Source organism: Schistocerca piceifrons, chromosome 6 (genome assembly GCF_021461385.2).
Source record: "Schistocerca piceifrons isolate TAMUIC-IGC-003096 chromosome 6, iqSchPice1.1, whole genome shotgun sequence".
Classification (NCBI taxonomy): domain Eukaryota; kingdom Metazoa; phylum Arthropoda; class Insecta; order Orthoptera; family Acrididae; genus Schistocerca; species Schistocerca piceifrons.
In genome coordinates this window covers 358187167-358214458 of record NC_060143.1, presented here as the reverse complement: position 1 = coordinate 358214458, position 27292 = coordinate 358187167, and the positions used below count along the sequence as shown (strand labels likewise).

Genomic DNA, 27292 nt, shown 5'->3' with positions numbered 1-27292 from the left:
CTTCCTCAAATTAAGGCCGGTATTTGATATTAGTAGACTTCTCTTGGCCAGAAATGCCTTTTTTGCCATAGCGAGTCTGCTTTTGATGTCCTCCTTGCTCCGTCCGTCATCGGTTATTTTACTGCCTAGGCAGAAGAATTCCTTCACTTCATTGACTTCGTGACCATCAATCCTGATGTTAAGTTTCTCGCTGTTCTCATTTCTACTACTTCTCATTACCTTCGTCTTTCTCCGATTTACTCTCAAACCATACTGTGTACTCATTAGACTGTTCATTCCGTTCAGCAGATCATTTAATTCTTCTTCACTTTCACTCGGGATAGCAATGTCATCAGCGAATCGTATCATTGATATCCTTTCACCTTGTATTTTAATTCCACTCCTGAACCTTTCTTTTATTTCCGTCATTGCTTCCTCGATGTACAGATTGAAGTGTAGGGGCGAAAGGCTACAGCCTTGTCTTACACCCTTCTTAATACGAGCACTTCGTTCTTGATCGTCCACTCTTATTATTCCCTCTTGGTTGTTGTACATATTGTATATGACCCGTCCCTCCCTATAGCTTACCCCTACTTTTTTCAGAATCTCGAACAGCTTGCACCATTCTATATTGTCGAACGCTTTTTCCAGGTCGACAAATCCTATGAAAGTGTCTTGATTTTTCTTTAGCCTTGCTTCCATTATTAGCCGTAACGTCAGAATTGCCTCTCTCGTCCCTTTACTTTTCCTAAAGCCAAACTGATCGTCACCTAGCGCATTCTCAATTTTCTGTTCCATTCTTCTGTATATTATTCTTGTAAGCAGCTTCGATGCATGAGCTGTTAAGCTGATTGTGCGATAATCCTCGCACTTGTCAGCTCTTGCCGCCTTCGGAATTGTGTGGATGATGCTTTTCTGAAAGTCAGATGGTATATTCTACACACCAACGTGAATAGGCGTTTTGTTGCCACTTCCCCCAATGATTTTAGAAATTCTGATGGAATGTTATCTATCCCTTCTGCCTTATTTGACCGTAAGTCCTCCAAAGCTCTTTTAAATTCAGATTCTAATACTGGATCCCCTATCTCTTCTAAATCGACTCCTGTTTCTTCTTCTATCACATCAGACAAATCTTCACCCTTATAGAGGCTTTCAATGTATTATTTCCACCTATCTGCTCTCTCCTCTGCATTTAACAGTGGAATTCCCGTTGCACTCTTAATGTTACCACCGTTGCTTTTGATGTCAAAAAAGGTTGTTTTGACTTTCCTGTATGCTGAGTCTGTCCTTCCGACAATCATATCTTTTTCGATGTCTTCACATTTCTCCTGCAGCCATTTCGTCTTAGCTTCCCTGCACTTCCTATTTATTTCATTCCTCAGCGACTTGTATTTCTGTATTCCTGATTTTCCCGGAACATGTTTGTACTTCCTCCTTTCATCAATCAACTGAAGTATTTCTTCTGTTACCTATGGTTTCTTCGCAGCTACCTTCTTTGTACCTACGTTTTCCTTCCCAACTTCTGTGATGGCCCTTTTTAGAGATGTCCATTCCTCTTCAACTGTACTGCCTACTGCGCTATTCCTTATTGCTGTATCTATAGCGTTAGAGAACTTCAAACGTATCTCGTCATTCCTTAGTACTTCCGTATCCCACTTCTTTGCGTATTGATTCTTCCTGACAAATGTCTTGAACTTCAGCCTACTCTTCATCACTACTATATTTTGATCTGAGTCTATATCTGCTCCTGGGTACGCCTTACAATCCAGTATCTGATTTCGGAATCTGTCTGACCATGATATAATCTAATTGAAATCTTCCCGTATCTCCCGGCCTTTTCCAAGTATACCTACTCCTCTTGTGATTCTTGAACAGGGCATTCGCTATTACTAGCTGAAACTTGTTACAGAACTCGATTAGTCTTTCTCCTCTTTCATTCCTTGTCCCAAGCCCATATTCTCCTGTAACCTTTTCTTCTACTCCTTCCCCTACAACTGCATTCCAGTCGCCCATGACCATTAGATTTTCGTCCCCCTTTACATACTGCATTACCCTTTTAATATCCTCATACACTTTCTCTATCTGTTCATCTTCAGCTTGCGACGTCGGCATGTATACCTGAACTATCGTTGTCGGTGTTGGTCTGCTGTCGATTCTGATTAGAACAACCCGGTCACTGAACTGTTCACAGTAACACACCCTCTGCCCTACCTTCCAATTCATAACGAATCCTACACCTGTTATACCATTTTCTGCTGCTGTTGATATTACCCGATACTCATCTGACCATCTGGGAGACTATTCCGGAATCTTTTGGCAATGGAGAGATCATCATGACACTTCTTCAATTACAGGTCACATGTCCTGTGGATACACGTTACGTTTCGTTAATGCAGTGGTTTCCATTGCCTTCTGCATCCTCATGTCGTTGATCATTGCTGATTCGTCCGCCTGTAGGGGCAATTTCCCTCCCCTAGGACAAGAGAGTGCCCTGAACCTCTAACCGCTCCTCCGCCCTCTTTGACAATGCCGTTGGCAGAATGAGGCTGACTTCTTATGCCGGAAGTCTTCGGCCGCCAATGCTGATTATTTATCAAAATTTAGGCAGTGGCGGGGATCGAACCCGGAACCGAAGACGTTTTGATTAAGGGTAACCCCTTATTACATAGGAATCTATAAACAGGAATATCGCTTGACATTATCATCATCATGTCATTCTTTTGCTGGTACATTCCTTTCAACTTACGGATTGATTCACTTAGCATTATATCATCTGCATTTGCGAGACAGCTGAAATTACCACCCAACTATACTCCAGCCCATTTCTGTTGCCTACGTTCCGTTATTACTTTTTCTTAGATGACACTAAACAGAAAACATGAGAAAGTATCTCTTTGTCTGAGACCTGTCTCAATCTCGAACTTTTCTCAGGTGACCCGTCGGAAAAGCATAACTGCCCTAGATCCATCCATACAAGTTTGTACCATTGTCACTAGCTTCTCAGGGATTCTGAACTCAAGCAGTGCACTGTATAGGCTATTCCTGTCGAATTATTCCTGTGGATGGTTTCGTATTCACGCTGAAAATTGACGAACAGACTGTAGATACTTTTACTATTTTCCCAGCCTGGTAAACATGGGCTCTAAAATGCAAAGACCTACCTTAAGATCTTTGAGCACTTGTTCAGTAGAAGAGGTATGTTTCATAGCAAAGAAGATGAACAAGTACTGATAGCTCTTACGGCATGCACATGTTTATTGAACACTGTGTCTTCTCGGTTTGTTCCATACTACCACCTCTCAAAATATGGAAAGCAAAGAGCTCGCAGTAGCAGAGATTTGTTTCGCACTCTCGAAGGAGCGCTCACAGCTCTTAAGTTACGCATTGTAGAGCTCGTGTTTACGGGACAATTTCCTCCGAATGATCGTTCCTGTCATTTCCCTGAACTCTTTATTCCCACGAAGTAATGGCCGCGATCGGCAGGTGATCTCAAGTTGATTCCGTATTTCAAGATTTCCGGAAAGCTTTTGACACCGTTCCTCACAAGCGACTTCTAATCAAGCTGCGGGCCTATAGGGTATCATCTCAGTTGTGCGACTGGATTCGTGATTTCCTGTCAGAAATAGACGGCAAATCATCGAGTAAAACTGAAGTGATATCAGGTGTTCCCCAGGGAAGCGTCCTGGGACCTCTGCTGTTCCTGGTCTATATAAATGACCTGGGTGACAATCTGAGCAGTTCTCTTAGGTTGTTCGCAGATGATGCTGTAATTTACCGTCTAGTAAGGTCATCCGAAGACCAGTATCAGTTGCAAAGCGATTTAGAAAAGATTGCTGTATGGTGTGGCAGGTGGCAGTTGACGTTAAATAACGAAAAGTGTGAGGTGATCCACATGAGTTCCAAAAGAAACCCGTTGGAATTCGATTATGTGGGGAAGGCGAGCCAAAGGTTGCGTTTCATTGGCAGGACACTTAGAAGATGCAACAAGTCCACCAAAGAGACAGCTTACACTACACTCGTTCGTCCTCTGTTAGAATATTGCTGCGCAGTGTGGGATCCTTACCAGGTGGGATTGACGGAGGACATCGAAAGGGTGCAAAAAAGGACAGCTCGTTTTGTATTATCACATAATAGGGGAGAGATAGTGGCAGATATGATACGCGAGTTGGGATGGAAGTCATTAAAGCAAAGACGTTTTTGGTCGCGGGGGGATCTATTTACGAAATTTCATTCACCAACTTTCTCTTCCGAATGCGAAAATATTTTGTTGAGCCCAACCTACATAGGTAGGAATGATCATCAAAATAAAATAAGAGAAATCAGAGCTCGAACAGAAAAGAAAGGTTTAGATGTTCGTTTTTCCCGCGCGCTGTTCGGGAGTGGAATGGTAGAGAGATAGTATGATCGTGGTTCGATGAACCCTCTGCTAAGCACTTAAATGTGAATTGCAGAGTAATCATGTAGATGTAGATGACCGACCAGTCCTCCTGAGACATTCTGTTCTCTCTCTTATGCAACAATATCGTATCAGCTACTGTAAAAGCGAAAGAAAGCCACGGGGCCGGAAATTCTTGCGCCATTATTTCCCTCCATCCATGCGGAATTCCTTCCGCAGTCACCTCTCCTGGGACGCCGTATTATTAGAGGAATGTAAATGTTGACTCTTTCTCTGGAACTTGTAAATATGACTTTTTTTCTGAATGGTCGCAGACAGATTTTCGTAATGGCGAGTCGTGGAGGTTGGTGAAGGAGGGGAAGCACGTTTCTCAGAGCCTAGTCCATCCTCACAAATTTTCTTCCTCGTCCTCTTCCAGCTCCGGCGAGTTCCAGAGAAGAAAGCAAGTCTCGCAGGCTGGTGCGACACTCCCTGCGGGGCCGGTTGTCTCGTTAGCTGCAGCGGAGATCCGCTAAGCCGGCAGCCGGGCTGTAAAGCTCGCCTTTCCCTTCCGCTACAGCCGTACCCGCGTCTCGGCGTCCCCCCTGCTATTTGAGTTTACACAGCGCGCCGCCACGGGAGGCCGTCCTCGCAGGGACGGGCAGACGTCGGCATTTCAATTTCCCGAATGTGTGCCGAGCTCTCGGCTCCGGGGCACCTGTTTGCCGTGTGTACGCGCGCGCCCCTGCGTCTGAATGACGGCGACAAGTGTTTTGCGACGGCCCCGCGCCGCCGGGGTGAATGGGCGGTGTGTGCGCCGTCGAGCGCACTCCAGGGCCGGGATAACCGCGCCAAGAACAGGGGGCTGCGGCCCAGTTAACGGGGTCGCGATGCTCCTGGCCGCAATTCCCCCACGTGTGTGCCGTTGCCGAGGGCTCTCTGCTGTGCACACAGCATCACTATCAGCACACATGCTGCCGGAGGTCGCCGCTGGTCGCAGGGTCGGCGATTGCTGTTGATCGCGATACTATTGGGGCATGCTTCAGAAACGAGCCTCTCCATTCGTTACAGTCTTCAGAAGCTTGATTTCATTTCTTCGTACCATAAAAATTACGTTGAGAAGGTAGTACTACCTGCTCTTTGAATCACTACTTCATTCCTATAGATTGCAATTGAATTGAGTGGGAGTATAACAGCAAACGTATGACGTCAAAAGGTTGTATGAAGCAACTACGACGGAGGCAGCTTTTGTGGGAAATTGCGGCAGCAGAAACTATTTGCTGCTGTAGTGAAAGCTACAGATGAGACTGCCGTCATCTCTCCTCAAACGTAGACATTTGATATACTAATAAGACACGAATAACTTTGTGCGTCATAGTCAAAGTAACGAATGACGATCCAGCGAAGTGGTTCTCGACGGGTAGTGAGGTGGCATCCCGTTAGGAAGTGGGCGGTTACCCTCCATCACCTGCCAGCAAAGCGGGTTATACACTACTGGCCATTAAAATTGCTACAACAAGGAGAAATGCAAATGATAAACGGGTATTCATTGGACAAATACATTATACTAGAACTGACATGTGATTAAATTTTCACGCAATGTGGGTGCATAGATCCTGAGAAATCAGTACCCAGAACAACCACGGCCTTGATACGCCAGGGCATTGAGTCAAACAGAGCTTGGATGGCGTGGACAGGTACAGCTGCCCATGCAGCTTCAACACTGTACTACAGTTCATCAAAAGTAGTGACTGGCGTGTTGTGACGAGCCAGTTGCTCGGCCACCATTGACCAGACGTTTTCAGTTGGTGAGAGATCTGGAGAATGTGCTGGCCAGGGCAGCAGTCGAACATTTTATCCAGAAAGGCCCGTACAGGGTTCCACAGGGATCGAATGAAGGGTAGAGCCACGGTTCGTAGCACATCTGAAATGTAACGTCCACTGTTCAAAGTGCCGTCAATGCGAACATGAGGTGACCGAGACGTGTAACCATTGGCACCCCATACCATTGCTCCGGGTGATACGCCAGTATGGTGATGATGATTACATGCTTTCAATGTGCGTTCACCGCGATGTCACCAAACACGGATGCGACCATCATGATGCTGTAAACAGAACCTGGATTCATCCGAAAAAATGACGCTTCGCCATTCGTGCACCCAGGTTTGTCGTTGAGTACACCATCGCAGGCGCTCCTGTCTGTGATGCAGCATGAAGGGTAACCGCAGCCATGATCTCCGAGCTGTTAGTCTATGCTGGTGAAAACGTTGTCGAACTGTTCGTGCAGATGGTTGTTGTCTTGCAATCGTCCCCATCTCTTGACTCAGAGATCGAGACGTGGCTGCACGATCCGTTACAGCCATGCGGATAAGATGCCTGTCATCTCGACTGCTGGTGATACGAGGCCGTTGGCATCCAGCACGGCGTTCCGTATTACCCTCCTGAACCCACTGATTCCATATTCTGCTAACAGTCATTGGATCTCGACCAACGCGAGCACCAATGTGGCGATACGATATACCGCAATTGCGATAGGTTACAAACCGACCTTTATCAAAGTCGGAAACGTGATGGTACGAATTTCTGCTCCTTACACGAGGCATCACAACAATGTTTCACCAGGCAACGCTGGTCAACTGCTGTTTGTGTATGAGAAATCGGTTGGAAACTTTCCTGATGTCAGCACGTTGTAGGTGTCGCCACCGGCGCCAACCTTGTGTGAATGCTCTGAAAAGCTAATCATTTGCATATCACAGCATCTTCTTCCTGTCGGTTAAATTTCGCGTCTGTAGCACGTCATCTTCGTGGTGTAGCAATTTTAATGGCCAGCAGTGTATTATAAGTTTAGTTATGTTTAACTCGCCTCGTTAATTTCTTAATATCGTGTATTCATCAGTTAGGGTCTGATAGGTAACTAAACCTCGTAATACATGTCATTTATTACAAGTTTGCTGGCGTGACCATTACCTGCAGCAAGTATATAAGTACCTTATTCTTCTTCTCTTTCTCCTCCTCCTCCTCCTCCTCCTTCTTCTTCTTCTTCTTCTTCTTCTTCCTTCAAGGAATAGGTGTTGGCACGTCCCGTAACGATGGTAATTTAACAGTACTGTTATCTCTATCTCTTCATTGGCCATTTCCTCCCCTGTTTCCTTTGGCTGAAATGTAATACTTGGCATAGCAAGCGATAAGGTGGCATCCTTTCGACGTTCTCATGTCATTTTTTTTGTAGTGTCTAATTTTTCTGGCATTGTTTTTACGTTATCGTTCTACGCTTTGTATCTTGGTCCACGAGAAAACCTCAGAAACGTCATCTCGCCTGCTTCAATTTTTCGTTCATCTTTTTTCTTTAGGATTCAGACGACCAGGCTTAGCCATGAAACTGTGTAGGCTAAGTATTATCTCTTTCCTCATATTTCTACCAAGATACCTCCTTATAAAACATTTATAGCATTACATTTCCGTATATTTCTAACTACACATGAATATGTTTTGTATATTGACATCCCTGTCACGTGGCATTTAAATGAATTTACATGTTCTACAATTTTGTTGTTTTTAATTTGCGCTTCTTATCTTATGTGATTCCCTTCCATTCGCATCAGCTTTGTTTCATTTACAGGTATAACTATTCGATAAGTTTGTAACACGTTATATATTTTAAACATATTTTCTTGCAAAGAACTCCCACTGTGTGCTAGAAATTGGTTGTCAGCAAATAAAATAAGGTTAATAAATTTCTTCATAGTTAGTTCCTGGTTGTTGGGGTTTCTGAAAAAAAAAAAATCAACGAAGGTTGACAGGCGTGTGCCAGCCGGTGTGGCCAAGCGGTTAAAGGTGCTACAGTCTGGAACCGCGTGGCCGCTACGGTCGCAGGTTCGAATCCTGCCTCGGGCATGGATGTGTGTGATGTCCTCAGGTTAGTTAGGTTTAAGTAGTTCTAAGTTCTAGGGGACTGATGACCTTAGAAGTTAAGTCCCATAGTGCTCAGAGCCATTTTTGACAGGCGTGTTTCTAAATATGGAAGATGATGTCTGTTCAAATTTTTAGCAGTCGCGTAAGAGTGGTGCCAGTATTGGGATGGAAGTCAGGTTTTCTTTAAATCCACGATCTGATATTCGTGAACATTAATTACATTTGAGATTGGACGTGGTGAGTTGATGTTAGTGAAGAATTCCATTAAGGCGACAACGACGCCATTGTCAACACCTCAGCGCGTTTGAAAGAGGTCGTGTAATAGGGCTACGAGAGGCTGGATGTTGCTTCTGCAATACTGCAGGAAAACTTGTCAGGAATGTAGCCAATGTACGTGACTGCTGCCAGCGGTGGTCACGAGAAGGTACCCTCATAAGAAGACCGGGATACTCGATCACCAGGTATGTCCCAAATCGAGTACATATGCGATACCATAGTCTCTACTGTCTAATGTCATGTCATCCACAAACAACAGTAACCGTCCCTGTACTGACCGACCAAATGCAACAGGCATGGGACTTCGTCACACAAGTGTGCACTCGACGCCTGTACAACACAATTCAAGCACGTATACATGCTTGCACGCACCATTCTGGCGGTTAAACGAGTTGTTAGTGTACCACCATGTCCCATTTGTGATGGCTTCTCTCGCGCTTACCTATGTCATAACTCTTCATTAATTACACTCCTGGAAATGGAAAAAAGAACACATTGACACCGGTGTGTCAGACCCACCATACTTGCTCCGGACACTGCGAGAGGGCTGTACAAGCAATGATCACACGCACGGCACAGCGGACACACCAGGAACCGCGGTGTTGGCCGTCGAATGGCGCTACCTGCGCAGCATTTGTGCACCGCCGCCGTCAGTGTCAGCCAGTTTGCCGTGGCATACGGAGCTCCATCGCAGTCTTTAACACTGGTAGCATGCCGCGCCAGCGTGGACGTGAACCGTATGTGCAGTTGACGGACTTTGAGCGAGGGCGTATAGTGGGCATGCGGGAGGCCGGGTGGACGTACCGCCGAATTGCTCAACACGTGGGGCGTGAGGTCTCCACAGTACATCGATGTTGTCGCCAGTGGTCGGCGGAAGGTGCACGTGCCCGTCGACCTGGGACCGGACCGCAGCGACGCACGGATGCACGCCAAGACCGTAGGATCCTACGCAGTGCCGTAGGGGACCGCACCGCCACTTCCCAGCAAATTAGGGACACTGTTGCTCCTGGGGTATCGGCGAGGACCATTCGCAACCGTCTCCATGAAGCTGGGCTACGGTCCCGCACACCGTTAGGCCATCTTCCGCTCACGCCCCAACATCGTGCAGCCCGCCTCCAGTGGTGTCGCGACAGGCGTGAATGGAGGGACGAATGGAGACGTGTCGTCTTCAGCGATGAGAGTCGCTTCTGCCTTGGTGCCAATGATGGTCGTATGCGTGTTTGGCGCCGTGCAGGTGAGCGCCACAATTAGGACTGCATACGACCGACCCGGCATCATGGTGTGGGGAGCGATCTCCTACACTGGCCGTACACCACTGGTGATCGTCGAGGGGACACTGAATAGTGCACGGTACATCCAAACCGTCATCGAACCCATCGTTCTACCATTCCTAGACCGGCAAGGGAACTTGCTGTTCCAACAGGACAATGCACGTCCGCATGTATCCCGTGCCACCCAACTTGCTCTAGAAGGTGTAAGTCAACTACCCTGGCCAGCAGGATCTCCGGATCTGTCCCCCATTGAGCATGTTTGGGACTGGATGAAGCGTCGTCTCACGCGGTCTGCACGTCCAGCACGAACGCTGGTCCAACTGAGGCGCCAGGTGGAAATGGCATGGCAAGCCGTTCCACAGGACTACATCCAGCATCTCTACGATCGTCTCCATGGGAGAATAGCAGCCTGCATTGCTGCGAAAGGTGGATATACACTGTACTAGTGCCGACATTGTGCATGCTCTGTTGCCTGTGTCTATGTGCCTGTGGTTCTGTCAGTGTGATCATGTGATGTATCTGACCCCTGGAATGTGTCAATAAAGTTTCCCCTTCCTGGGACAATGAATTCACGGTGTTCTTATTTCAATTTCCAGGAGTGTATTTTTGTGTTGCGATTTTTTCCCGTCAATGTACGTATATAAAGACTGGAGAATTGGTGAGAGACCCCACCTTTTTTTCAGTTCCTGATTTACTGTCAACAACTCTTCTTTTACACTGATTTTAGTGTTACCCTATACTGATTCATTGGCTTTCAACATATCTAGGGATACATCTTCGTCAGCGAGTATTTCCTATAATTTCATCTTATCTGTCTTGTCATAGGCCTTGTCATGCCTAAGAGGAGCAGATATAGTGGCTCGTTGAACTACCCCAGTTGTTTCAAAACAAATGTTGCATATGTGCAGGACCTGCCTTTATGAAAGTCGCATTACTCCTCTCATAAAAAGGTTTCTGCTATTCGGTGAAGTTTCCTTTTAATGATAGGTGGACAGATTTTATAAGTATCATTCATTAAAATGGTTACAATCTTGTAAATTGAGCATTCTTTTTTACCTCCTTTTTTGAATACGTTTATAATTATTGCTCTCTTCCATTCCACCGCATATCATCAGCAGTTACGCAATAGCTTCTTCCATTTAATACTAGCATATTACTCGAGTTCCAGATGTGATTCATGTGTTGTTGCAGTCCTGGCCTCCTCTGAAGTGGTTTCGAAGACTGTCTTTGAGATTGTGTTGTATTCTCCAACGACCACAGTGTCGGGATTGTAGGGCCCAGCTTCCTTGACTAACAGTTGGTTCAAATGGCTCTGAGCACTATGGGACTTAACTGCTGTGGTCATCAGTCCCCTAGAGCTTAGAACTACTTAAACCTAACTAACCTAAGGACATCACACACATCCATGCCCGAAGCAGGATTCGAACCTGCGACCGTAGCGGTCACGCGGTTCCAGACAGTAGCGCCTAGAACCGCATGGCCAATCCGACCGGCCTTGACTAACGGCTACGTACGCATAATACCTCAGCCATTCCTTTCCTGGTATTATACCCATCTTCATATTCTCATTGATTTATCGTCGCGAATTGACCTCTATTTCAATCTTCAAACAGTTCTTTCCCAGCTTTATCTGCTTACTTGTCCAGCAAGCTTGTGAACTATTGCTCTTCACATTTTACACTGTATCTTCTTTTCCAATTTCTTCCAATTATTCAAAATCAGATATGGTTTCTATTATTCCATTACAGCTTGATTGAGTCCATTCTTCCACAGTTTGAAACGATTCGAGTTTCATTGATTTTGTGTCTCCACTGTTTCCTTAGCAGTCTTTTTTAAAATTTCCTTTGACTTATCCCATTCCTGATCTATATACATTGAATTTAATTTTATTGCAACAAGTAAAAATCATTTCAATTTATAAAATGAAGACCGTTTCAACTCTGTAGGTATATGTGTGATTACACCACACTGCAAAACTCAGTTTGCTGTTATCCAGTCCCAGACTCCTACAGTCGTCAGGACAGAGTTGGATGGGATGCGGTGGTCAGGACCCAGTAACAGAAAGAGTGTCAAGATACATCACTGACAATAACACTTTAATAACGCAGTAATACAATGTTGTCTTCAAAGCAAGCGTTCGCCACAGCCGGCGAGCTATCCTGCTAGTTTTGCACCCCAGTGTAATTGTAGGATAAAACTAACGTGATTACCTAGTGACGTGCTGTGCACGCAATGAGTTTTAACGCAACACGGTGTACATTGGCTTGGAGGAAAGTCTGAATCTCTGGTCTCAAAATATATTCAAATGGCTCTGAGCACCATGGGACTTAACGTCTGAGGTCGTCCCCTAGAACTTAGAACTACTTGAACCTAACTAACCTAAGGACATCACACACATCCATGGCCGAGGCAGGATTCGAACCTGCGGACGTAGAGGTAGCGCGGTTGCAGACTGTAGCGCCTAGAACCGCTCGGCCACTCCGGCCGGCAAAATGTTTTCATTCGCCATAGTTTCGAGAGGTTCAGTTTGGACTACTGTCAGGCGTTAACACAGTAGCCCAGTACTTGACCCGACAGCTCTCGAGGGCGCAGCAAGCGCTTTGAGCGTACAGCGGCGGCAGAGGCAGCGGCAGCGGTAGGCAGCACGTCGCGTCCACTGCTCGTCACCGTGGCGCGCTGCGGCTGTTTATCGCGGCCATTGTGCCGGACAAAGGGCAGCTCGTTAGCGCTGCGCTGGCCGGCTGGGAGCCCGGGACGTCCAGGGCTCTGGGTGCGGGCCCGGCTAACAATGAGCGACGCCACGCTTGCTGTCAAATCGCCTCCGGCAGTTCGTCATCGCCCTATACTGAGCACGTAGCGGTATCGTTCCACCGCCGTTTAAAATTCACCCTGGTACCTACCCGCACAACATAGGTCATGCGATGGACTTTTTTAACCGAAGGATGTGGAACGAGTCCCTTACCACAACTAACTTCGGTCGATCGCTACACAAGGGTCATTTACAAGTTCCTAATTAGCACACTGGCCTAAATTTAACATTAAGGAACATACACTACTGGCCATTAAAATTGCTACACCACGAAGATGACGTGCTACAGACGCGAAATTTAACCGACAGGAAGAAGATGCTGTGATATGCAAATTATTAGCTTTCCAGAGCATTCACACAAGGTTGACTCCGGTGGCGATACCTACAACGTGCTGACATGAGGAAAGTTTGCAACCGATTTCTCATACACAAACAGCAGTTGACCGGCGTTTTCTGGTGAAACGTTGTTGTGATGCTTCGTGTAAGGAGGAGAAATGCGTATCATCACGTTTCCCACTTTGATGAAGGTCGGATTGTAGCCTATCCCGATTCCGATTTATCGTATCGCGACATTGGTGCTCGCGTTGGTCGAGATCCAATGACTGTTAGCAGAATATGGAATCGGTGAGTTCAGGTAATACGGAACGCCGTGCTGGATCCCAACGGCCTCGTATCACTAGCAGGCGAGATGACAGGCATCCTATCCGCATGGCTATGACGGATCGTGCAGCCACGTTTCGATCCCTGAGTCAACAGATGGCGACGTTTGCAAGACGAAAACCATCTGCTCGAACAGTTCGACGACGTTTGCAGCTGCATGGACTATCAGCTCGGAGACCATGGCTGCGGTTGACGCTCCATCACAAACAGGAGCGCCTGGTACTTAACGACGAACCTGGGTGCACGAATGCCAAAACTTCATTTTTTCGGATGAATCCAGGTTCTGTTTACAGCATCATGATGGTCGCATCCGTGTTCGGTGACATCGCGGTGAACGCACAGTGCAAACGTGTATTCGTCATCGCCATACTCGCGTATCACCCGGTGTGATGGTATGGGGTACCTTTGGTTACACGTCTCGGTCACCTCTTGTTCGCATTGACGGCACTTTGAACAGTGGACGTTACATTTCAGATGTGTTTCGACCCGTGGCTCTACCCTTCGTTCGATCCCTGTGAAAACCTACATTTCAGCAGGATCATGCACGACCGCATGTTGCAGGTCCTGTACGGGCCTTACTGGATACAGAAAATGTTCGACTGCTGCCCTGGCCAGCACATTCTCCAGATCTCTCACCAATTGAAAACGTCTGGTCAATAGTGGCCGAGCAACTGGCTCGTCACGATACGCCTGTCACTACTCTTGATGAACCGTAGTGTCGTGTTGAAGCTGCGTGGGCAGCTGTACCTGTCCACGCCACCCAAGGTCTGTTTGACTCCATGCCCAGGCGTATCAAGGACGTTATTATGGCCAGAGATGGTTGTTCTGGGTACTGATTTCTCAGGATCTATGCACCCAAATTGCGTGAAAATGTAATCACATGTCAGTTGTAGTATAATTTATTTGTCCAATGGATACCCGTTTATCATCTGCTTTTCTTCTTGGTGAAGCAATTGTAATGGCAAACAGTGCACATATTTATACAGACGGTAATGATATTTTTCGCATACGCTTCGTAAGTTTAGTGCATGCTGCTTTAACAACTCAGAAATATCAGTCAATAGCCAGCAACCTACTCGTACATTAGACTAAATGCAGATCAAAAGGTAACGGATGTTAAAAGGATTAACCTTTAAACGCGCGTTATAATGTTAACAAAATTATTTATTTCATCACTTTAGAAAATATTCTCAATATTGAGTTTAACAGACACGTTCTCCGTGGTTACTACACTGTTGAATTGTACTCCTGTTAATTTCTTGTCTTACAACCGGTATTTCACACCATAGGTGTGATGATGGAGGCCTCCCGAAATACGCCGTGTTATGTTGACTGATATTGTATCTTCGGATCATATATGACTGGTTGCGGATATGAGTTTGTTTTTAAATCTTTATTTTATGTGCACTATAGCCCCGGTCTAAACGTGTGTGGTTTTATGTTGAAGAATTGTGATTCTCTCCTTCACACTAAGGTTGTGTAAAGCGAGAGACGACGAAGTCGATCCGGCATTTCGCGGGCTATCGCTGCGGCGTGGTCTCAATATCGGCCCTGTGGGTGGTTTATGGGTACCATACGGCCCTATTCTTTCTCCAGCTTTAATAAAGCTGCGAGCGATAGGACCGTGAGGGGAATCTCATTCTTGCAGGCTCCGTGTTGCCATATTTACGACGCCATCGGTCCACTTCAAATAAGTTCCAGAAAAAAACATCAGGTAAATCTTGCTCCATCTCCGTTGAAGAATATGGACTGGTAAGCGCCCGAAACCACCTACCACAAGCTCAACATCATCTTGTCCTGGCCTCAAAAAATTACTATGCTACAACATGAGCTCTAGTGAGTGAGTAACGACAGAAATATTTTTCTCCGTATTGCGGATCCACTGCAGTATTCGCGTATGTATTACTTTTAAGAAAATGGTTTCTGTTAGATCAGGATTGCCAAGTTACTAGCGGCGAGCTTTAGTGAGCGCATTACTTTAAACGATCAAGTTTACCGCAGTCAAATAATTGCATAAATATTTCAGTGGCTGAAGCGTTTTTAACTTACTAGAATTTTTGTATAGCCAAGGAATATTTTGTAGCCTGAAGCTATGCCAGAATATGTTGAGTTTGATAATATGTGTGATGTTTTTATATCCATCCTTGCAGTGACTGTAAGGGCTCCAGCTGCTCAATATGAATTGAAAACTAAAACACCTACAGCCGTCTCCTTCGCATTTAATTTATTTACGCAATCAGTTTCGTTGTTCCATTACTCCATCTTCTTTGGCACTTTGACCGACGCAAATTATAAGGAATCCAATCTCGTTTACAGTCACAACAGACGTTGATATAACATAACCGGTGATCGTAGAATTCTGGTTTACACGACACTCTCTCTTCGTTAAACGAGCTAGTCGGCTGTTCACAACGAAAGTATAGTATCATGTGTATCAGAGATCTACGGAAACCGCTTATTTAATACTGGCTTCTGTTATGACTGCACACAAGATTGAATCCCTTCCAATTTGTGTCTGTCAAGGAGCCTGGAGATAGCGTAATGAACAACGAAATTTGTTGCGTAAATAAATTAAAAATTAAATGAAAAGGAGACGGCTGCAGATGTCAAATTTTCATCTCATTTGTGTGACGCTCCTACCAGTAGACGCTTTTTTAATCTTATGAAATTTATTTTTGGTCTCTTAGTTTGGGTAAAGAACAACGGTACAAAACAAAATAAACTCTGGCTAATATAATCGATCATTCCTTCTCGATCCAAAACAGTTCGGATATTGGTGGGGCTAAATGTAGATAAATCGTGAAAGATAAGTAATGTGATTTTACAGCATTTTTCGTAATGGAACAGTCCCGTTAAGGATGGGAGGCGGTAATGTTTTTGTGATGTAGACAGCAGCGACTGAATAGCAATGGCTGTATCATTCGATATTTTCTTCCTTCTAACCTACCTTCTAAACTGGCTTCTGTTATGACTGCACACAAGATTGAATCCCTTCCAATTTGTGTCCGTCAAGGGGCCTGGACATGTTCCGAGGACACCTTAAGTTCTGTTTGTGTGATAGGTGTTTCTGTAGCAATGTTTTAAATTTGTCCCAGAAAAATCATACTGCAGAGGGGACTGTTCCAAGAAATAATCTGAATGATAAATACTGCTATCACAGTTGTTCATGAAAAACAAGAATGGAGGAAAATTGAACTGGCATGTGCACGCTTATCTTCCGCGAAACAAGCCACCAGGTGCTACATAGTTTCCCAAAGTTATAGAAAAAAACTCACAAGAAAATGTTTTGAATTGCGATTGAAACGAGGGAGCAGGGAGGGGAGGCGGAAGCAGGAAGAGTATAGAGGAAGGAAAGGGGCAGATACACATTTTAAGAATAGAAATCTGAGGAAGATAGGTGTTTCGGTTTTCGAGCTTTTGCTTCCGATACGTATTTTGGAGTGAAAGATTCAACGTCTGGGCTTTCAAAGATTCACTCGAGGTAATTCATCATGACCTGGTGAAACAAACGCACCTAGAGAAGATTGTGTTATCTAAAGAAATAAAAACATATGAATGCTAGTAAAAAGTAAACCACAGTGGTATAAAATACTGTTACTGGTAGAAACTCCTTCACTGGTAGTCTATGCTGAAATTTCTTTTTTTGATTTTCACTGAACAGATATATGGTTGACTAATGGAAGGATGAAAACATTGAGAATAAACTTCCTAAGCAACCATAGATATTCGCTTAAAGTAGTTCTATTCTACAGATATGATACACTGGATAAACAAGATTGCTATCATAGTCTATAATTTCCTTCCTTCTATGGTTCAAATGGCTCTAAGTACTATAGGAGTTAACATCTGAGGTCATCAGTCCCCTAGACTTAGAACTACTTAAACCTAACTAACCTAAGGACATCACACACATCGATGCCCGAAGCAGGATTCGAACCTGCGACCGTAGCAGCGAAGTGGTTCCGGACTGAAGCGCCAAGAACCGCTCGGTCACAATGACCGGCTTCCTACTATGATAAAGTATCTGTATCATACTGAAAAAAGTAGACTATTATGTACATCGAGAGAGAGAGAGAGACAGAGAGAGAGAGAGAGAGAGAGAGAGAGAGAGAGAGAGAGAGAGAGAGATATGGTAGATTAGAATTTAGCGTTTCGTCGACTGTGATATCTCCAGAAACGGCGAAGCTCGGCTTGGACGGGGATGGAGAAGGAAATCAACCGCACCTTTTTAAAGGAACGATCACTTCATTTGGTTTAAACGCTTAATCGGAACCAGGATGCACCACCTTGCTCGACTGGAGAGAGAGAGAGAGAGAGAGAGAGAGAGAGAGAGAGAGTAAAAGTAATATTTAGGATACTATATTGGTGTAATTTAAAGATAAACCTAATGTTCCACGAAGCATCTTATTTTTAAATTTCCAAAAACAGACATTTCAAGATGAATAAAGGAACTTATTTCTATGTTGACTATAGAATTCGCGTAGAGTACATAGCGTCGCAAGCAGAAAAATTGAGATATACGCCGAGGCTACTACCAGTATTACTATTGGAGTAGCTTCAGCAAAGGCAGCGGCACGGGCGTGGGAAGAGAGCTTGGAGTGATATAATCCTGCCACGACACACAGCGCACGGTGCAGCATTTGAACGCAGCTGTTCTTTTGCAAAAATACGCGGACTGCAGAGAGGTCTGTTACAGCGCAAATTAATTAAAAATTACAAAAGGATCTAATTATACGGTACGGGCGCCGATCTGCGGGCATGCTCTGCAGCCTGACTGTGTACTGCGGGATGCTGGCTGCACCAGCGCTATTCTCAGCTACCGTAGAAGCAGCGAGGGGTCCCATGGTTCAGCGTCGCCAGACTTGCCATGGATATTACTCAGACTAAAAAATAGATAGCATGCTACGTCTTGTAAGACGGTGTTGGTGGTAATATACCACTCCAGTAAGTCCTCAGGCCTTCGTGGCCGTTTTCATTGAAGGTAAAGTCTTCTGGGCTGTTAGGTCGCATCGTATTTCTTCTACCTGACCGATATTTCGATCGCTCTGCTTGTATCTTCTTCAGGATCTTTTAGTGCCCACGGTTAACTGAAACATGCTCCTTAGTTTTAATTATTAATTTATTTGTTGAGGGTATAAATATTACAATGATCTTATGTTTTAACGGTGGTTAGAACCATAACTCTACAACAATTACCACTGTGGCCATGGTGCTGTCTCGTTAATACCGAAACGGAATGCTGTGTAGGGGTCGCAGTTGGATCTTAAAGCGTAGGGAAAGACCAATTCGACCTCATACTTCAGGGGAAAATTTGCAAAATATCAACCCCAGCAGTCGATCCCACGTGAAAATTTGGGCCATAATTCGAATAGTACGCAGTTATGACCTTCCGAATGTACAGCTTTTAAATTTCGCGCGCACTGGTTGACTGACACTTGCTGTGCCCTACTGTAGCCGCCTAATTGCAGAGCGTGAAGTACCATGTAGTGGAGTGAGTAAGAGATTTGTGAAATAGTGTTTTGACTCTGTTAACATGCTTTGTTCATTATGTCACTGTGCGAGTTTCTACCCTGTAGCTTATGCAAGAGATATCTTTGCTCTGAACAATTTTATATTGTATTTCGCAACCAACAGTATGAACAAACGAAACGAATGAGTGTGTTATTAGAGATGTAGTGGAGGAACCCAATTGTTGTGCGATATTTTCTTTGGATTTTTAATACAAAAGCAGCGGACGAGCTATTTTTCAACGTGACAGTGATTAAATTGTAAATCGAAAACCATTAGCTTGATTTCATAGTAATTCTTCACTTGCTTAGGTTTACTCATTTTGCTTTTGAAGTGTAGCCTATGTGTAACTCCAGAATGTCAGCAAGAAAATATTGTTAAGTAGTATTTAACCGATATGTTTTTGAGGTTGATATCCTCACGTTAATTATATTTTTTTCACGTAGAATAACATGTGTCGTCGATCAAGATTTCAAAACACTTTGTGCAGATGTTAGGTGAATCCATTCTTGCTTTTCTGATTGATGAAACAACAGCCGATATGTATGTAAAAAACAAAACAAAACAACAAAAACAAAAACTCAAGAACACCGTTAGCTGTTAGTTCAAAAACGGTTCAAATGGCTCTGAGCACTATGGGACTCAACTGCTGAGGTCATTAGTCCCCTAGAACTTAGAACTAGTTAAACCTAACTAACCTAAGGACATCACAAACATCCATGCCCGAGGCAGGATTCGAACCTGCGACCGTAGCGGTCTTGCGGTTCCAGACTGCAGCGCCTTTAAGCGCACGGCCACTTCGGCCGGCAGCTGTTAGTTCATCTCCAATTTATATTATGGGCTTCCGGTGGCGACGATATTATACGCCATTATCAAGCGCTCTATAATAGATAATGATTTTTCCAGTGGCAAACGTATGTATGCCGTATGTAAAAATAACCATTCTTCGCACCAGCTTTTGCAAGCGTGACGTTAGCACATGACAACACTTCGAACACAAATCAGATGTGTCTGCCTCTCTCTTCTCTTCCTTCACCTTTAACATCCAGTGAATAGGAGATCTCTGGTTGTCATTATGCTCACAGAACTTGGGGCGCGGGTATTAGGCAACTGGTGGGGAAGGGGGCGGAGCATGTGACAAACAACCGATGCGCGGGAAATTTAAAATCTGTATCTTTCAGAAGGTCATAGAGGGCGGCAATTACTGATCTATATGAAATAAAATCGTCATGACTTCTGAACGGTTTGCGTTAGGACGTTGAAACTGCACGGTTGAAAGTGGGGCTTGATGGGAATAAGTACGAGCATGCATGGTTTGGTTTAGCGGCGAAGCTCAATAAGCAAAACTGACGCATTTGGGGACAGAGAATCCGCATTTCGCGATCCAGAAGTCTTTTCACGGTCAACGGGTGATTGTGTGGTACGCAATGTCAGGTCACGGAATAATCGGTGCTGTATTCCTTGAAGGCACGGTGACTACCGAACGATACGTGAAGATTTTGGAAGATGATTTCATCTTCATTGTGCAAAGTGACACAGATTTCGAGAAGACGTGGTTCATTAAAGACAGAGATCGACCCCATCAGAGCAGGAGAGTGTTTGATGTCCTGGAGGAGAACTTTAGAGACCACATTCTGGCTCTGGGGTAACCAGAGGCATTGGCGTGGGCCTCGATTGACCGCCATATTCTCCGGATGTGAACACACGCGACTCCTATTTGTAGGGTTATATTAAAGATGAGGTGTACAGCAATAGCTCCAAGATCGTTGCTGAGCTGCAAACAGCCATGCTAGAGGTCATCGACAGCATCGATATTCCGACACTTCAGCGGGTAATGGAGAATTTCGCTATTCGTCTGCGCCACACAATCGCCAATGATGGCAGAAATATAGAATATATCATAATCGAATATCTGTAGTGACGTCAGCATACTGAATAAAGGGCGTGCAAGCCGTAGCTCGTAACAAATTTTTTTTTCAAATAGTTCAATAACTGTCATGCTGTAACTGTTTATTATCAGCACTAAGGCCCAAATGTCGTGTGGGATCGACTGCTGGGGCTGGTATATTAGAAATGTGCTTTTTCCCCTTAAAATATGAGGTCGAGTAGGTGATGTTCCTTCGTCGAAGTAGTTGTCGCTGCACAGTGAAAGGTGATACACTGGAACTTTATCGAGTACTTTTGGTTGAAATAAATAGCTAGTACATGTGATGCAGATATTTAGACTCAGACGAACTGTTGCATGACACAGCCGAGATTTCGAAAGGGGTGCTAGTTATTTTAGTCTAGAAGTTGATGTTTGTTAAAATAGCAAAACCACAGTAATTACAAAGTCTTGTGTTCACTTGAATGTGCTACCTACAATCTCCCATGCAAAATGATCATGTAGAGAATACGCTTTGCAAACGCTAATGAACGGTAGAAAAAAACTTTCCTACTATGGTCTGGATTGCTTGCAAACTCGCCGTACGAAATACAAATCTGAAATACAGCTGCCTCGCCCACCAATATCCGATTTTACTCACTTCAACTATCACAGCCAGTGCGGAGGAGTGGTGGGCAGGTATTGACATTAATTAGTGGCCATAATTTCTTTCTAACACTTCTACCGATAGCTTTTACAAAATCTATTGAAACCTATAAAGCGATGTGGATTTCAAGATAGTGTTTCGTTGTTTTTTGTGTTTTGTTTATTTTTTCAGCTTCTGAATAACACGTACGCTATGCTGCTTACATTTTCTACATTAACGAAACCTCTTTTACACATTAAGAGTACTTCTCCATTAAAAATAAATAGTAATGTTGTGCCCCGCTTTCTGTCCTGTTGAGAACAGGAGGTTAAGCTCAGAGTGAAGGTGAGTGGTAGAGTTCACGTACAGAGGTGTCAGTGACACAGCAGTATCGGTAATAATACTTATTTATCGTGTAAAGTGTACAGAGTCATACAGGGTGATTATAATTAAACTTTCAAAACTCTGTAGAAATAACACCACTGCTCAGAATGACGTCAAATTGCAGTATTATCGGAGAAGAGGGAAAACGTATGGCAGAAGAAAAAAAATAGTGTGAAAATTGATTAATAGATGGCGGTGTATGTGTCAGAATATGTAAATGAAAACACCTGTCATTCACACGACCCGGGTACAGGACTTTTCCGCCTTTCGCATCTGCGAAGTTCGCCACGTCTCAATGCAGGATCGCACCTTGCTTGAAAACTGTATCACAAGAATGATGACTGTGCACACGTCGCTCTCCAGAAGTTCAGAACTTCCGGACACTGAGGGGTTTGAAAAAAGGCGTTGGTCCGATGACTGCCGTGGGTCTGGAGAAAATCGTTCGGAAATCCCAAAAGCCAGGTTGTTTTGGTGTGCAGCCTGGTAGAGGGAGGAACCGAATTGATTAGACGTCAGTGGAAGCAGTGGCCACAGCAATGCAGGAGGCGGCGAGTGGTGGTGTGCAAACGTGTAGAGCACGGAGAATTGCCCGAACACAGCACATACCCGTGAGCACGGTGCGTAAAATTCTACCAAACACCCTTCTCTGCTATCCATTCAAAATCACCCACGTGCACGACTTACTTCCTGTTGACCTGCCAGCAAGAGAGACCTTTGATTTAGAATTAATTATTCGCATGGAAGTGGACAATGATTGGCCGTGGAAGATTTTGTGGATAAACGAAGCCCATTTCCATGTGACAGGATATGTCAATGCACAGAATTGTCGAATATCGGCAAAGGAAAATCCACAGGCAAATAAACTAGTACCACTTCATCCTGAAAAAGACACTGTGTGGTGCGGATTTACGGCATCATTTGTCATAGGGCCACATTTTTTCGATGAGACAGGTGCTCCCGATCCTGTTACTTGTATCGTCACTGGTAAGTGCTATTAGTGTCTTTTGTGCAGTCACATCATTACAGCTCTCCAACACCGTGGATGGGATAATTTTTATGCAAGATGGTGCACCTCCGCACATTGCAAATCCAGTTAAGCAACTGCTGAAGCGCCATTTCGGACGCGCTAGAATTATCAGCAGCCATTTTCCTACAGCCTGGTCGTCCCGATCACCTGATCTTAATTCGTGCGACTTCTGGCTGTTGGGCTATCTGAAATATGTTGTGTTCGGCGTTCCGATTGCAAACTTAGCTGCATTGAAGGCATCCATTGCGCAACACATTCTGAACGTTACCCCGGAAACGCTTCGATCAGTTGTGGAACATGCTGTTTCTCGATTTCAACTTGTTGCATAAAAAGGTGGACAGAATACGGAAATTGTTTCTAATTTTCAGGCACTTATTATATCTATACAAAAAAGTGAAATGACAGGTTAGGGAGACGCTATATAAGAAGAGCCGAACTCAGGACCTTTGCCTTTCGCGGGAAAATGCTCTACCATCTGAGCTACCCAAGCACGACTCACGCCGCGTCCTCACAGCTTTACGTCCGCCCGTATCTCGTCTCCTACCTTGCAAACTTCACAGAAGCTCTCCTGCGAAACTTGGAGAACTAGCTCTCCTGGAAGAAAGGATACTACGGAGACTTGGCATTGCCACAGCCTGGGGGATCTTCTGTGAACTCTGGAAGGTAGGAGACGAGGTACTCGCGGAAGTACAGCTGTGCTAGGGTAGCTCTGATATACAGAAGGCACGGTAGCTCAGCGTGTTCGGTCAGAAGGTTAGCTGTGCTCTTTACAAAAAAAAAGTGTGTTGATGGATCAATGATTAACTTCAACAAGCGTCAGGAGACATTCGCCTCGAACGAACAATAACGGACAAAATGAGATTAAAAAGAGATAGCAAAGCACCTGCCCACAAAAGGCAAAGATCCTGAGTTCGAGTCTTGGTCTGTCACACCGTTTTAGTTTGCCTGGTAGTTTCGTATCAGCGCACACTCCGCTGCAAAGTGAAAATTTCATTCTGAAAACATCCCCCAGTCTGTGGCAAAGCCATGTCTCCGCAATATCCTTTCTTCCAGGAGTGCTACTGCTGTGAAGTTTGGAAGGTAGGAGACGAGGTACGGGCGGAAGTACAGCTGTGAGGACGGGACGAGAGTCGTCCTTGGGTAGCTCAGATGATAGAGCACGTGCCCGCGAAAGGCAAAGATCCCGAGTTCGAGTCTCGGTCCAGCACACAGTTTTAATCTGCCAGGAAGTTTCATATTCCAAAAAAAGATTTCTCATCGTAACATGAATCGTTTATGGGAATCAGTCTGAAAGCATGAACTTATATGGCGTCTCCTTAACCTGTCATTTCGCTCTTTATATAGATATCAAAAGTAAAACATGAGTAATTCAGTATTATTATGCTGAGTCGGCGAGCTCAGTACTTATCATGTTTGATTTTGTAATGGCGCTAGGGTGATGCAGTTACGTAGCATTACCTTACACTGCCTTGTTAAGTAGCATAGCAGAACCTGGTTTCTGTCTACCACGCTCTGAGGAATGTTGCATTGGTGATACGCCTTGTTGACTTACCTTTTGGTGTAGCAGCTCAGCGCTAACTTACTGTGTTCTGAGCTCGCCTGGTAGAACTTTTAAAAAATTTAATCATTACGATTAAGTTCAGCTGCGCAAGATTACTGCGAAGCCAATCATTAACCATTAGGTGAACGTTCAGGTTCCATCCGGTACACTCCCTGTAGCTGTTGTCTTCAACTGTTCTCTTCAGCGGTAGCTCTAGGAAATGTTCTTCGTTACTTTCCTGTCCTGCTGACATCAGTTGCCGTCCGCATACAGTGAAGTGTCAAAAGTCATGGGATACCTCCTAATACCTGTGGGACTTACTTTTGCCCTGCGTAGTGCAACAATTCGAGGTGGCATGCACTCAACAAGTCACTGGAAGTCCCCAGCCATTCTGCCTCTACAACCTCCTTAATTGCGAAAGTGTTGCCAGCGCGGGATGTTGTGTACGGACTGACCTCTCGATTATGCTCAAAAAATATTCAATGTCGGGCGATCAGGGTGCCCAAATCATTCGCTCGAATTGTCCAGAATATTGTTCAAAACCATCGCGAAGAATCGAGGCTCTGTGACGTGGCCCATCGTCATCCATAAAAACTTCATCGTTTTTTGGGGAACATGAAGTCCATGAATGGCTACAAACGGTCTCCAAGGCAGAGGACACAGTCCATTCAACGAAAACACAACCCAAACCATCATGGAACCACCACCAGCTTTGACAGTGCGTTGTTGACAACTTGGATCTATGGCTCGTGGGGTCTGCGCCACACTCGAACCCTACCATCAGCTCTTACCAACTGATATCGGGACACGTATGACCAGGTCAAGGGTTTCCAGTCGTCTAGGGTCGAACCGAGCTCAGGACAGGCGCAGCAGGCGATGTCGTGAAGTTACCAAAGGGGCTTGCGTCAGTCGTCTGCTGCCGTAACCCATTAACGCTTTTGCCGCACTGTCTAACGGATACTTTTGTAGTACGTCCAACACTGATTTTATGGTATGTTGCTTGTCTGTCAGCACTGACAACTCTACGTAAACGCCGCTGCTCTTGGTCGTTAAGTGAAGGCCATCGGCTGATGTTTGGTGAGAGATAATTCCCGAAATATGGTATTCTCGGCACACTCTTGATACTGCGGATCTCGGAATATTGAATTCCCTAAGGATTTCCGAAATGTAGTGTCCAATGCGTCCAGCTCCAACCACCATTCCACGTTCAAAGTTTGTTAATTCTCGTGCTGCGGCCATAATCACGTCTAAGATGTCTTCCAATGAATAACCTGAGTACAAATGACAGCTCCGTCATTGTGCTGCCCTTCTATACATTGTACACGCGGTGCTACCGCCATCTGTATATGTGCATGTGGCTATCCCATGATTGTTGTCACAGTGTACTTTGCTCTCTAGTATGCCATTAGGGGAGCGCTCTCAACGACTTTGTTTATAGACGAATGGATCGAAACTTCTTAAATCTGCTTGAAGGATCTTTTAAACCACGAGCAATAGCCGACCATCAGCTAAATTACACCTGGACAACTTGTCCTTACACTCTTGACCCAATGGATTTTCCGCCCGCGACTCGCTGACAATGCAAACGCCATCGACGTCAGCCCGCCGAGCTGCACTCGCCGCGGGTTCTTTTGCGCGGACCCGGCGCCGGGCGCCGCTGATATTCCATCCAGCCATTGGCCTCGGACTCGGCTTTAATCACGCTAATGCACGACCGCCACTTGGCGGCGACCTTTTCTTTCTGCAGCCGAGGCACCGAGAGGGCAGCCCAGGTGACATCTGCTGCGACAGATATGCCCCACCTTAACGACTGCACGTGCTAAAGATTTAGTGGCGATAAAAGCTACAGATTTATGAGATGACCTACAAACGCAAATAGAACCACTCAGTCTCAAGCGCGTCGGTTTGAAAAAGCAATGTCGGAGCTCACGACCAACTTTTTATCATGAGCTTCCACGTTGTTTTCGGAAGAGAATTTTATTTATAGGCTCTTAGCTGACAAAGTATAAGGGGCGTTCAGTAACTAATGTAACAAACTTTTTTTCTCGGCCAAGTTTGGTTGAAGAATTGCGGAATTTGTCGGGGGACTTCGTGGAGTATTCCCAGCCACTGTACTGTGGCTCCCATTACCCCTGAGTACAATCAGATATTAGTTAGTCACCCCCCCCCCCTTCCCCACACCGTCAACAACATTAGCACTAACTAATTGTTAGAATGAAATGTAATTTTCTCTGAATACTTTTATTTTGAAGAGTTGAAAAATAAATTACATTTAGAAATATAATTATTGGTAACTTACATAAGCTGTATTACACTCTTACGAAGGGGTAAAAAATCGTAATGATGCTTTAGAAATAATATAGTTTCGTGATCGAAATACATCTGAACATCTTATTTTTACCCCTGAGAAAATTACATTTTACTCCTCAGGGGGTAATTACCCCCAGGTTGGGGTGGCAGCGCTAAACGTTCCTTCAAAATGGAGTCGCCGGCCGCTGTGGCCGAGCGGTTCTAGGCGCCTCAGTCTTGAACCGCGCGACCGCTACTGTCGCAGGTTCGAATCCTGCCACGGGCATGGATGTGTGTGATGTCCTTAGGTTAGTTACGTTTAAGTAGTTCTAAGTCTAGGGGACTGATGACCTCAGATGTTAAATCCCATAGTGCTCAGAGCCATTTTTTCCAAAATGGAGTCTCTAACGGAGGTACGTTCCAAGCAAAGAGCTGGTATTGAGTTCCTCTTGACGGAGAACCAAAGAATCGCAGATTTTCATAGGCGCTTGCAGAATGCCTGCGGAGAGTTTGCAGTGAATAAAAGCACGGTGAGTCGTTGTGCGTCTGTCATCATCGCGCATATCTTCCTGATCGCACGCGTGCCGTCCGGCACATGGCTATGACAGGTGCAGTGCTGGAATGTGCGGACACTCTTTCGAGGTGATCGACCGATCACAGTCAAACATGTCGCTGTCGCTGAACAACTGGACGTCTCTGTCAGTAGTGCTGACGCACCCGTCCACCAGCTGTGGTATTCAGAGGTGTGGGCC

The 27292-nt window shown here is 45.1% G+C and overlaps 1 protein-coding gene across 1 annotated transcript in view; it reads right to left on the bottom strand.

Moving 5' to 3' along the window:
* LOC124802602 (protein turtle-like) overlaps positions 1–27292 on the bottom strand; it is an 888421-nt gene that overhangs the window by 817421 nt on the left and 43708 nt on the right. The window lies entirely within an intron of this gene.